Genomic DNA, 13,664 nt, shown 5'->3' with positions numbered 1-13,664 from the left:
CCATCCAGCCAGCCACTGGATGGCGAAACGTCCACAACAAAGACAACCAGACGCCGCACATGTGTCTTAATTTCATCAGTAGTTGTAGTAGTAGAAGAAGAAGAGGTAGTAGTAGTGGTAGAAGTGGGAAATAAAAAGGACGAGCCAGTCAAATACAAAGGAAAGGGAGCACTGCAAGAGAGCTAGATGCCCACAGAGGGAGAGCAAGCGCACAGAGGTGCGTGAAAGGGAAGTGGTGAAATAAATGAAGAAGGAACAGAAACACGAGACATGAGAGAGAAAAAGACAACCCAGAGGAGCAAAGGAAAGAGGAAAGGGGAAGAGGAAGAAGAAGAAAAAGAAAGAAAAAAAGAAAAAATGAGGATTCAGGTTAAGTCACGGGTGTTCTGAAGTTTGGAGCATTTTACAATGTAGTGGGAGAGGAAGGCATCTACAGAGACGAAGCCAGGGCTAAGGTTCATACAAGGAAAGTTGTGTATTAGAGAGGATTCAACTAGACGGCGACTGTTCGAGTTGGAAGTAGGGAAGACAGTTTTAGCAGAAGACCAGTCAATAGGATGGCTATGATCTCTGACGTGACAGAAAAGAGCATTGTTAGTGTCGGCAAGCCTAACACTATTTTTGTGCTCCCTAAGTCTGTCAGAAAGAGATCGACCAGTTTCTCCGAAGTATTGAAGAGGACAGGAGGAGCAAGAAATAAGAGTAGACACCAGGAACATCTGTAGAGGGAGGAGAGGTATGAACGAGATTAGTGCAAAGAGTGTTAGTCTGGCGGAAGGTAAGCTTGATGTCTAAGGGACGTAGAGAATTGTTGAGATTAGAAAGACCGGAAATGTAGGGAAGGCAGAGGATAGAAGAGTTCTCATGAGTAGAGAGTTTGGGAGAGAAGAAATTGCATTTAGCACGTGAGAGGGCAGAGTCTATGAAATGGGAAGGGTAGCCAAGACGAGAGAACGAATTATGAAGAGTGGAAATTTCTGCTGGAAGGAACTGAGGATCACAGATGCGGAGGGCACGGAGAAAGAGGGAGATAAGAACACTTTTCTTGACAGGGGAAGCATGATAGGAAAAGTAGTGAATGTACATGCCACTGTGCATAGGTAAACGGAAAAGGAAAAACCTGTATCTGAGCGGTGGACATGGACATCAAGGAAAGGAAGCAAGGAATTAGATTCCCATTCAGCTTTAAACTTAATGGAAGGGGCAAGATTATTAAGAGCTTCAAGAAAAGGTTGGAAGAGACTGGAGTCATGAGGCCACAGAGCAAAGATGTCATCCACATAGCGGAGCCAGAGTGAAGGTTGCACATCGAGGGTAGAAAGAAGAACAGTCTCGAAGTATTCCATGTAAAGATTAGCAAGGACAGGAGAGAGAGGAGAGCCCATAGTGACACCGAAGGTTTGAGAATAATATTTCCCATGGAAGGAAAAGGAGTTAGTCCACACAGAGGCGGATCAGATCAAGAAAGACATCAGTGGGGATAGGGAGATGAAGAAACCCTTCATGGGCCTTCTCTCTAAGGAAATCAAGGACATCATCAAGAGGAACATTGGTGAAGAGGGACTCAACGTCAAGACTAAGCATCTTACAGGTTGGGAGAGAGCGAACCCGTTCAATGAAGTCTTGAGAGTGACGGAGGTGGGCAGGAGAAAAAGTACCAAGAAAGGGAGTGAGGGTTTTGGCCAGCCAAGAAGCAAGAGAATAAGAGACAGAACCTCTAGAGGATATGATAGGACGAAGAGGGATATCAGGTTTATGAGTTTTGGGAAGGCCATAGAAATAGGGAAGAGAGGGACAGATGACACGAAACCATTGAACAATGTCAAAGTCAGGAGGACAGAGGTCGGAGAGAGTCCTTAGTTTTTTGTTGAAAGTTCTCTTGATGCGATCAAGAGGGTTGGAAACAAGAGGAGTGTAGGTGCGTGAGTCAGAGAGCAAGACACCAGCTTTACGGAGGTAATCCTCGCGATCAAGGATAACTACCGAATTACCTTTGTCAGAAGATAGTATGACAATGTTAGTGTTGGATTTAAGAGAAGAAAGGGCAAGTTGGTAACGGCGTGGAAGGTGGTGATTCTTAGAAAACAGACTAACAAGAGCAGGAAGGAGAGCACCACGAAAAGTGGACAAGTCAGGAAGATTACAGAAGCGAGATTGACGAAAGGAATCAAAAGAGCTAATCAGGGAAATAACAGCGCGAGGAGTAGGCGAAGTGACAAAGGAAAGGCCAAAACCAAGAAGTTCAAGCTCATACTGAGAGAGTGAGACAGAAGACCGATTAGTAACACAGTCAGTGAGGGAGAATTTAGACCAAGGGCTAGCTGAGATGAGACGTTGAAGTTTATTTTGTAGTTTGGAAGAATGAATTTGTGCATTCAGGCGAGCAGTGTCAAAGGCAATGGTAGAGAGGTTACAGAGATCCTGTGGTAGAGCCGCAAAGAGAGCACGTTGACGTTGACGGAAAGTAAAGAAGGCATCTTCAACCTGTGATTTAGTAGAAAGAATGAGCTGTTGAAGTAGGAGACGGGCATGATCAGGAAAGGGAGTGCCCAGTGGGTTGGTATTCAGGAAGTGGGAGAAGGAAGGTGGCAGAACTTGTTCAGCAAGACAGTCACGTAGGAAGCGAAGCTGATTCTTACGACGCTGGGTAGCAATAAGAGCAGCCTCACAAGATCGAAAGAGGGGTTTAAAAGAGGGAAGAACATTAAAAAAGTTGGAGAGAATATGACGCTTAACTGTGTCTTAACTTCCTCTTCCCCTTTCCTCTTTCCTTTGCTCCTCTGGGTTGTCTTTTTCTCTCTCATGTCTCGTGTTTCTGTTCCTTCTTCATTTATTTCACCACTTCCCTTTCACGCACCTCTGTGCGCTTGCTCTCCCTCTGTGGGCATCTAGCTCTCTTGCAGTGCTCCCCTTCCTTTGTATTTGACTGGCTCGTCCTTTTTATTTCCCACTTCTACCACTACCATTACTACTACCTCTTCTACTACTACTACTACTACTACAACTACAGATGAAATTAAGACACATGTGCAGCGTCTGGTTGTCTTTGTTGTGGACATTTCGCCATCCAGTGGCTGGCTGGATGGCGAAACGTCTATGATGGGGATGCCCAGGTGTTCTGCATGTGTCTTAATTTCATCTTGTCGGTATTATATACAACTCTTGTACTACTACTACTACCACCACCTCTTCCTGCCTATATATAGCCGTCCTGCTCCACCTCTGGTTAGTGTGACTTTGTCAATGGTCCAAGTCGGACCGAAACGTCATCGTAAGCTTCTCTTTTATGTGCGGGTTATTTGTGTATCGTTCCAGTCACGGTATTGTGCCTTTTTTTGTTATTTAATAAGAACATCATCTGGGATCAGGTAAATTGTGCCCTAAATGAAACATGCTGGGAGGATATTTTAAATTACATGGACCCTAATCAATGCCTCGAAAGGATCACCCTCCAGGTAGCTGAAGTATGTTCAAGGTATATTCCTATAAGACAAAGGAAAAGAAGAAGTAAACTGGAGAGAGACGCTCCCTCTACAGGAGAAGGCGAAGAATCATTGAGCTCCTCAAGAATGCCAGATTATCTGATAAAGGAAGGAAGTGCTAACCAGGGAAGTGGAAAATATTGAGCTGAAGTTAAAGGACTCATACAAGATCCAGGAGAGACAAGAGGAGTTAAAAGCGATTAATGAAATTGAAAGAAATTCGAAATATTTCTTTTCATATGCTAAAAACAAGTCAAAAACCACTTCTAGTATAGGACCCCTGCTCAGACAAGATGGATCCTACACTGACAATAACAAAGAAATGAGCGAGATACTGAAATTGCAGTATGACTCGGTGTTCAACGAGCCACTAACCAGTTTAAAGATAAATGATCCAAACAATTTTTTCATGAATGAGCCTCCAAACCCTGCCAGTGTAGGCCAGATTTATGACATAACTTTAACTCCACTAGCCTTTGAGAAAGCCATCGACGACATGCCCATGCACTCAGCCCCAGGCCCAGACTCGTGGAACTTGGTGTTCAATAAAAACTGCAAGAAACCCCTCTCACGGGCCCTAAGTATGCTATGGAGAAGGAGCTTAGACACAGGTGAGATTCCACAGTCACTAGAAACAACAGATATGGCCCCACTCCATAAAGGTGGCAGCAGAGCAGTAGCTAAGAACTATAGACCAATAGCTTTAACGTCCCACATCATAAAAATCTTTGAAAGAGTTCTAAGAAGCAGAATAGCAAACCACCTGGACTCCCAAAAATTGCACAACCCAGGACAACGTGGTTTCAGAGCAGGTCGCTCCTGCCTTTCGCAACTGCTTGACCACTATGATATGGTCCTAGATGCACTGGAAAACAGAATGCGGATGTAGTATACACAGACTTTGCAAAAGCCTTTGACAAGTGCGACCATGGTGTAATAGCACACAAAATGCGTGCTAATGGGATAACTAGCAAAAGTAGGCAGATGGATCTTCAACTTTCTAACCAATCGCACACAGAGTAGTGGTAAACAGAGTTAAATCAGATGCTGCCATAGTGAAGAGCTCTGTCCCACAACGCACAGTACTCGCACATATCCTGTTCCTTATTCTCATATCAGACATAGAGATGTAAACCACAGCACTGTATCATCTTTTGCAGACGATACTAGGATCTGCACGAGTGTGTCATCTATTGAGGACACTGCAAAGCTCCAAGAAGATATAAACCAAGTTTTCCATGGGCAACAGAGAACAATATGAAGTTCAGTGAAGACAAATTCCAACTACTCCTTTATGGAAAACTGGAGGAAATAATAACTAGAACTGAGTATACTACAAACTCCAATCACACAATAGAGCAGAAAAGTAATGTGAAGGACCTGGGTGTGGTAATGTCCGAAGACCTCACCTTCAAGGACCACAACAATGCCACTATCACATCTGCTAGGAAACTGATAGGACGGATAATAAGAACATTCAAGACGAGATGCTAAGCCAATGATGATCCTTTCTAAATCACTTATTCTTTCTAGGCTGGAATACTGCTGTACATTAACATCCCCATTCAAGGCAGGTGAAATTGCAGAGCTAGAGAATGTACAGAGAACCTTTACTGCATGTATAAGTTCCATCAAACACCTTAAACTACTGGGAGCGCCTGGAAGCACTTGACTTGTACTCACTAGAGCGCAGGCGAGAGAGATATATCATAATCTACACCTGGAAGATTCTGGAGGGAATGGTCCCTAATATGCACACAGCACTCACTCCATACGAAAGCAAAAGACTTGGCAGGCGATGCAACATACCCCCAGTGAAAAGTAGAGGCGTCACTGGTACACTAAGAGAAAACACAATGTGTCCGGGGCCCAAGACTGTTCAACAGCCTCCCACCAGCAATAAGGGGCATTACGGGAAGACCCCTGGTTGTCTTCAAGAGGGAGCTGGACAGATACCTAAAGACGGTGCCGGATCAGCCAGGCTGTGGTTCGAACGTTGGATTGCATGTGGCCAGCAGTAACAGCCTCGTTGATCAGGCCCTGATCCACCGGGAGGCCTGGTCGTGGACCGGGCCGCAGGGGCGTTGATCCCCGGAATGCCCTCCAGGTAGACTCCAAAACTGTATTCCCACCTGCTTTTAACATTTCTATCTATCCTATCAATCCCAGCTGCTTTACACCCTTTCATTCTACCAGCTGCCCCACGCATTTCCCCCACACTCACAACTGGTTCTTCTTCACTCCTATAAGATGTTATTCTTCCATGCCCTGTACACGAAATCACAGCTTCCCTATCTTCATCAACATTTAGCAATTCCTCTAAATATTCCCTCCATCCCAATACCCTTAACTCTCCATTTAATAACACTTCTCCTATTTTTAATTATCAAATCCATTCGTTCCCTAGGCTTATTAATCTCACTCCAAAACTTTTTCTTATTGTCAACAAAATTTGTTGATAATAATTCTACCATAAACCTTATCTGGTATATGCCACAGGCTTATCTTCCTATAATTCTTACATTCTCTCTTGTCCTCTTTTGACTTCCCCCACCTTATTACAAGGGAACTATTCATGCACTCTGCCAGTCCTTTGATACCTTTGTTTGTTTCATGCATATATGTAGTTAACAAACACACCAGCCATTCCAACAGTCCCCACTTGCTTTTAACATCTGTTTTAATCTCATCTATCCCAACCATTTTTCCCTTTTATTTTCTACCAACTGCCTGCATACTTTCTCCACATCCACCTTGGGTTCCTCTTCACTCCTATGTGATGCTCTCTCTCTCCATTCCCTATTCATGAAATCACTGCCTCCCCTTCACTAACATTCAACAGCTCATCGTAATATCTTCTCCATGTACCACATGTATGCATGTATAGTATTGATGTAATAGCACATACTAATAACTAGTTGACTGTCATGTTTATTTGTAAGCACTTTCTTTACAATCTGTCAAATTTCTTTTTTAGAGTTGACTCTGTTATTGATATTTTCACTTGAAGTTAACATAGTTACCTGCCATACTTTATTTAAATATTGGGTGGAGAGGGACAAGGTCCTATTTCTTCTGCACATCTCCACATCACATATATGATCCCTTTGAAGTTGTTGTAATTTTGACGATCAAAATATTATGAATGAAAGTAAAGTGGACCCTCAGTTAACGATATTAATCTGTTCCAGAGAGCTTGTCCTTAACTGATTTTATTGTTATCCGATTTAATTTTCCCCATAAGAAATAGTGGAAATCCAATTAATCCGTTCCTGCTGTCAGGAGGCTTGACAGAATAGTACTTTAATATGACGCTATTATCAGCTCTACGGCTTATTCATCTATCACAATTCATCTAATATGTATGACATCATAAATAGTATTAATAACATAGAAACATGATATATACTCTAGAATGAATCAAATGTGTCATAATGTATGTGAGGAGAAAGTGCTGGAAGTGGTGGTGTTGGGTTTATAATGGCCACTGAGAGAAGCCGTACATATTAGTGGTGGAGGAGGCTTCTGCCACCACCACTATCCACAAACAATATATGTATGTAATTTATAAATAAATATTTACATTTTAATTTATAAATTAGAAATATTTACATTTTAATTTATAAATAAGAAATATTTGCACTTACCTTGGAGGAGATGTTAGTTTAATTACATAATTAGTTTGATGGAGTGTAGCAGGTATGCAGGGAATGTAGCAGGGAGTGTAGCAGACATGCTGGGAGTGTAGCAGACATGCTGGGAGTGTAGCAGACATGCTGGGAGTGTAGCAGACATGCTGGGAGTGTAGCAGACATGCTGGGAGTGTAGCAGACATGCTGGGAGTGTAGCAGACATGCTGGGAGTGTAGCAGGCATGCTGGGAGTGTAGCAGGCTTGCTGGGAGTGTAGCAGGCTTGCTGGGAGTGTAGCAGGCTTGCAGGGAGTGTAGCAGGCTTGCAGGGAGTGTAGCAGGCTTGCAGGGAGTGTAGCAGGCTTGCAGGGAGTGTAGCAGGCTTGCAGGGAGTGTAGCAGGCTTGCAGGGAGTGTAGCAGGCTTGCAGGGAGTGTAGCAGGCTTGCAGGGAGTGTAGCAGGCTTGCAGGGAGTGTAGCAGGCTTGCAGGGAGTGTAGCAGGCTTGCAGGGAGTGTAGCAGGCTTGCAGGGAGTGTAGCAGGCTTGCAGGGAGTGTAGCAGGCTTGCAGGGAGTGTAGCAGGCATGCAGGGAGTGTAGCAGGCATGCAGGGAGTGTAGCAGGCATGCAGGGAGTGTAGCAGGCATGCAGGGAGTGTAGCAGGCATGCTGGGAGTGTAGCAGGCTTGCAGGGAGTGTAGCAGGCATGCAGGGAGTGTAGCAGGCATGTATGAGGCGAGAGGAAGGCGAGTTTATTATGCTTCAATATGACACTAATATCTCTACGGCTTATTTATCTATCACAATTCATCTAATATGACATAATAAACAATATTAATAATATAGACACATGATATATACTCTAGAATGAATAAAGTATGTCATAATGTATGTGAGGATAAGTGATGGAAGTGTTGTTGTCGGGTTTATAATGGCCACTGAGAGCAGCCATACATATTAGTGGTGGTGGAGGCTTCTGCCACCACCACTATCCACAAACAGTATATGAATGTAATTTATAAATAAGAAATATTTACATTTTAATTTATTAATAAGAAATATTTACATTTTAATTTATAGATAAGTTTATTCAGGTATACACAAATACATAGATTATCATACATAGCAGCATATGTGTAAAGTACTTAGGATAACCCAAAAAGTCAGTGACTTATTTCCATTGGGGTCTATTTATATTTACACTTATATTTACTTTTATACTTACACTTTTATATTTACACTTACCTTGGAGGAGATGTTAGTTTAATTAGTTAGTTTGATGGAGGAGATGCTAGCAGAGGTTTAGGGTGGTGGAAGATACGTAGCAGGCCGGCTACGATACACATTCAACAACATTGGAGAGTTACTTTCGTGTCGTTTTTCAATCGCTTACTCGCTTAACTTACTTGCTACACTGTTAATTCTACACTTTATCACTGGCTGGCACTATAGCCTTTATCAATACCTGCTGCTTTAGTATCGTAGAATCACTGAATCACTGCAGAAGGCATGTTCACCCTTCTCTCTTCCTCCTCCACTTTTGTACTTTGCTATGAGTTTTTTCTTGAAATTTATTGTTTCTTTCCTTCTTTATCACAGGGCTGGCACTAAAAGTAATGGAATGATACAAAATATATTACATGTACGCATGGAATCGTCTTCCCTGGCTTGTAAACAATGGCACACTACCATGTACATGGGCTCAGGCCGCGCGGACATGTTCGGGACGAATGTTCTTAACTGAGTTTTTCATCGTTAGCCAAGCCAATATTTTGACGCAAAAATGCATTGGTATCCGATTTTATCGCTGTCCGATAGCATTGTTAACTGAGGGTCCACTATAAAATTGTTTAGTTGTTAGTATAGAATGCAAATCTCCAAGCCAACCATAATGATTGTAGCAACTATACAAATGCTATGCAGTATAAAGACATGGTACACATCACACAACAAATACAGTGGAACCTCGGCTTAAGAGTTTAATCTGTTCCGTGACCTTGCTTATATTCCGATCTGCTCATACGTTGAGCCAATTTTCATCATTTAAATTAATTGAAATGCCAAGCCAATATTTTGACGCAAAAATGCATTGGTATCCGATTTTATCGCTGTCCGATAGCATTGTTAACTGAGGGTCCACTATAAAATTGTTTAGTTGTTAGTATAGAATGCAAATCTCCAAGCGATTGTAGCAACTATACAAATGCTATGCAGTATAAAGACATGGTACACATCACACAACAAATACAGTGGAACCTCGGCTTAAGAGTTTAATCTGTTCCGTGACCTTGCTTATATTCCGATCTGCTCATACGTTGAGCCAATTTTCATCATTTAGATTAATTGAAATCCCATTAATCCATTCCAGCGGAATTTCTGCTCTGGGAGGTAGGACAAAAATGCTTCAATATAACACTAATGTCAACTCTACAGCTTATTTATCTATCATAATTCATCTAATATGACATAATAGACAATATAAATAAGATAGAAACCTGATATATACTCTAGAATGAATAAAATGTCATTGTGACAAGTGGTGGCAGCCATTCCGTACCTCAAGCGGCCACTTGATTTGTCTGACTTATTGACCTGTCTGACTGACTTACTGACTTGTATGACTGACTTGACTGACTGAATGACTTGACTGACTGAATGACTTGACTGACATACTGAATGACTTAAGTTAGACTTTTTCACTGAAGAGGACCATGAAATGGTGTCCAGAGCAGCTGATGCCTTGCCGACAGTTGTATAATATACTGCAGGGTAAAATAGAACAGAAATCCATTACAGAATTTATGCACACTCCAGTACAACTGTCGACTTCAGTACCAGGACTTTTACTAACCACCTCAGCCCCGCATGGCTGCAGCATAACTCTCCACACTCTTCACAATCATCGACAAACACCAGCACCCACAATTTAAGGTAAGAAATACAGTGGAACCCCGAATATCGACTTTAATTCATTCCAGAAGACTGTTCGAGTGCTGTTACCAAGCGAATTTGTTCCCATAAGGAATAATTTAGATTAGTCCATTTCAGGTCCCCAAAAATACACTTACAAAAGCACTTACAAAAAGTGCACTTACATAATTGTTTGAGTTGGGAGCTGTTAGAAATTCAGGGTACCACTGTACTATTATTTCTGTTGCAGTTATTATCTTGAGCAATAAAAACAACATAATACGTACGTACATCACAACAATGAACTACAATTATATACTCACTTTTATTTTTGGGGGGAAGCTCACATCCTGAATTTTTGCTCGTATCCAAAAACAAAAAAATCGACCGAGTGACTGCTCATGTCCTGAAAAACTCGTATGGTGGGGCACTCATAAGCCGAGGTTCCACTGTATTTATTATAACGATAGTTGGCTCAGAGGAGAGCTTTTTTCAAGATTTATAACTAAGAGACTAAAGTGAAACATCACAGATCTTTTTGGCATTTTATATAAATCATAGTACAGTACAATAAGTAGTATTTAATTGTTATCACATGGTTGATATGAAGAGAATGTATTGCTTCAAACACTCGGGCTGAGTTACTGAAACAAACTACAGAGGACCCCCAGATATCGTAGTCGTCAGATTTTGTAATACAGTGGACCCTCAGTTTTCGTGTTTAATCCATTCCAGAGTGATTGGTGAAATCGGCAAAAACGGAAACCATTTTCCCCATAAGAAATAATGTAAATCCAATTAATCTGTTTCAGACACCCAGAAGTATTAACAAAAAATTTTTTTTAGCTTCAATACAGATTTACATGCAGAAAAGAATGACAAATAATTATAAAGCACTAATAAAATGTATAAATGAACATTTAACATCACACTCGCCTTTATTAAAGACTCTTGTTGGTGTATGACAGACTGGGAGGAGGGGAGAGGGAGGCGAGTTTATTGTTGTAGACTGGATAATATGCTTCAATACGACACTAATATCAACTCTATGGCTTATTTATCACAATTCATCTAATATGACATAATAAACATTATTAATAACAGAAACATGACATATACTCTAGAATGAATAAAATATCATTATGTATGTCACAAAAGGCGTTGTGTTGTTGGGTGTATAAGGGCCACTGAGAGCATAAGCCATACATAGTGGTAGTGAAGGCAGCAACAGAGACGGCAGTGTTCTTGGTAGCCCTATATAATTCCAACAGCATTGGAGGAGTTGGGTTCGTGCTGTCCTTTTTCTATCGATTAATTGCTTAGCTTACTTGCTACACTTTATTGATGGCTGGCACTATAGCCTTTATTGACTAGTACTGCTTTAGTATCGTACATATCATAGAATCACTGAATCAATGAAGAAGGCACATTCTCCCCTCTCTCTTCCTCCTCCACTTTGGTACTTTGCTACGATTTCTTTCTTTAATTCTATCATGTTCGTCACTTTCTTTACCAAAGGACTGGCACTAGGAGCTTTCTTTGGGCCTATGGTAGCTTATTTAGCAGTTACACAAAAAATAAGTGCCAAAAACAATGGATTATTACGAAATGTTTCATATGACCTGGCAGGATATGTTCACTAACCGAGAAACACCACGACACTGCCTGAGAATGTGTGTGGGACGCGGCTTTGTCTGCATGCTGGGCACTGGACAGGTACCATACCATCGACGAAAACGGAACCAATATTTTGACGGAAAAAAGTTGGCTATAACGGAGATTGACGAAAAGGGAGGGTCCAGTGCATTCGGAAATCATAAAAATTTTTCATCAGAATATTGGCTTGGTGATTGTCATTGAGATCAGTAAGTCATTCATCCTGAACGCGTCCACATGGCAACAGCGGCCCGACACTCAATGTGCCATTGTTTATCAGCCAGTGAGCATGATCCCATGCATTTATATGATTCATTTTTTATTATTTCATTCTTTTTAGTGCTTGCAACTGCTAAATAAGCCACCATAGGCCCAAAGAAAGTTCCTAGTACCAGCCAGCTCTTTGGTAAAGGGCTGAGAGAGAGGGAAGAATGTGCCTTCTTCAGTGATTCTGCAATGTGTACAGTACTAAAGCAGCAGGAGTCAATAAAGGGTAAAGCGCCAGCCAGCAATAAAGTGTAGCATTAACAGTGTAGCAAGTAAGTTAAGCGATTAATCGATAGAAAAAGGACAATACGAAACTAACTTCTCCAGTGTTGTTTGAGGTACATGTATATAGGGCTACTGACTAACACCACCGCCTCTGCTGCTGCCATCACCACCACTATATAATTCTTCTTTTAGTGACCCTTATACACCCAACAACAAACAACACAGCAACACTCATCACATAAGTAATGACATATTTTATTCATTCTAGAGTATATATCATGTTTCTATGTTATTAATATTGTTTATTATGTGCAAGATAAATAAGCTGTAGAGTTGATATTAGGGTCATATTCAAGTACACCTACCATCCGACTTACGACCGAGTTCGGTTCCGAGAAACCGGTCGTAAGTCGAACTTTACTACTGAATATCAACAAAACATTTTTTTTATGACTTAATTTTATTGTTTTATTTTGGTATTTCATGTTTTACTTTACTTTTTATGCTGTTAGTACTGTATTTTATACTGTAAGGTTTAGGATAAACACTGTGTACAACACAAATAGTTGTTTATTTCCCAGAAATTTGGCATAAAAAACATGGTCATAAGTCGAGTGGTCGTAAGTCGAGCAGGTCGTAAGTCAGATGGTAGGTGTACTGTCTTGTCCTGTTTCCCAACACACTTCCCTGCCGCCACCACAATTCCTAACATACACCAGAAACAGACCTCTCTGGAACACTTTTTTGAGCGACAGGGGTCCAATGACTCTCAAGCTGGTCCTAGTGGCATTAAAAAACAAAGATGGGAAGTAACTCCAGAAAAGGACTTGGTACCTGAAGTCTTTATGGAAGGGGATTCCCCTTCCAAACAGTAATTTCTCCATCTTCTCCTCTCCTCCCGTCTTCAATACACTAAGAAGAATCTTCAATAAAGGTAAGTGTCATGTTATTATTGTTTTATTCTTCGTCTCATTGTTTTCTCTGTAGGTAAATGTATACATGTAAAAAAATTATTTTTTCAATACTTTTGGGTGTCTGGAACTGATTATGTAATTGGATTTACATTATTTCTTATGGGGAAAATGGATTCGGAAATTGTCAAATTCGACTTTGGTCACACTCTCTGGAATGAATTAATTACGATAACCGAGGGTCCACTGTACAATATTGAAAGAGGTTGTTAAGGGTTACCACAACATATGTTGGCATCCACAACTGTATTGTGATTTTTGTTTGTTGTTGTTGTAATTTTCCTACGAGTTTTTGGTATTGTAATTAAAAATGTTGACTTTTTCAAAATGGTCCTGTCCTCTGTTTTCAGATTAGAGGGGTTTGGCTGTATTGGAAATGTTTTGTAACTAAATAAATGTGATATTTTCATGAACTGGTGTATGCATAAATGATTGTAATAAGAATTTTTTTTTTTTTTTTTTTTTTTTTTTTTTTGCTGATTAGATCTGCTTTTTGTATGCTCTTATGTAGCTAAAGTTATCGAAG

General features: G+C 40.9%; 1 protein-coding gene across 1 annotated transcript in view; it reads left to right on the top strand.

Moving 5' to 3' along the window:
* The window catches only part of LOC128685356 (uncharacterized protein C3orf18 homolog), a gene marked incomplete at its 5' end in the record, with an annotated part of 49,101 nt that overhangs the window by 23,987 nt on the left and 11,450 nt on the right, over positions 1–13,664 (top strand).

The sequence above is a fragment of the Cherax quadricarinatus genome, chromosome 8 (assembly GCF_038502225.1).
Source record: "Cherax quadricarinatus isolate ZL_2023a chromosome 8, ASM3850222v1, whole genome shotgun sequence".
NCBI lineage: Eukaryota > Metazoa > Arthropoda > Malacostraca > Decapoda > Parastacidae > Cherax > Cherax quadricarinatus.
This window is presented reverse-complemented; position numbering and strand designations above follow the sequence as displayed.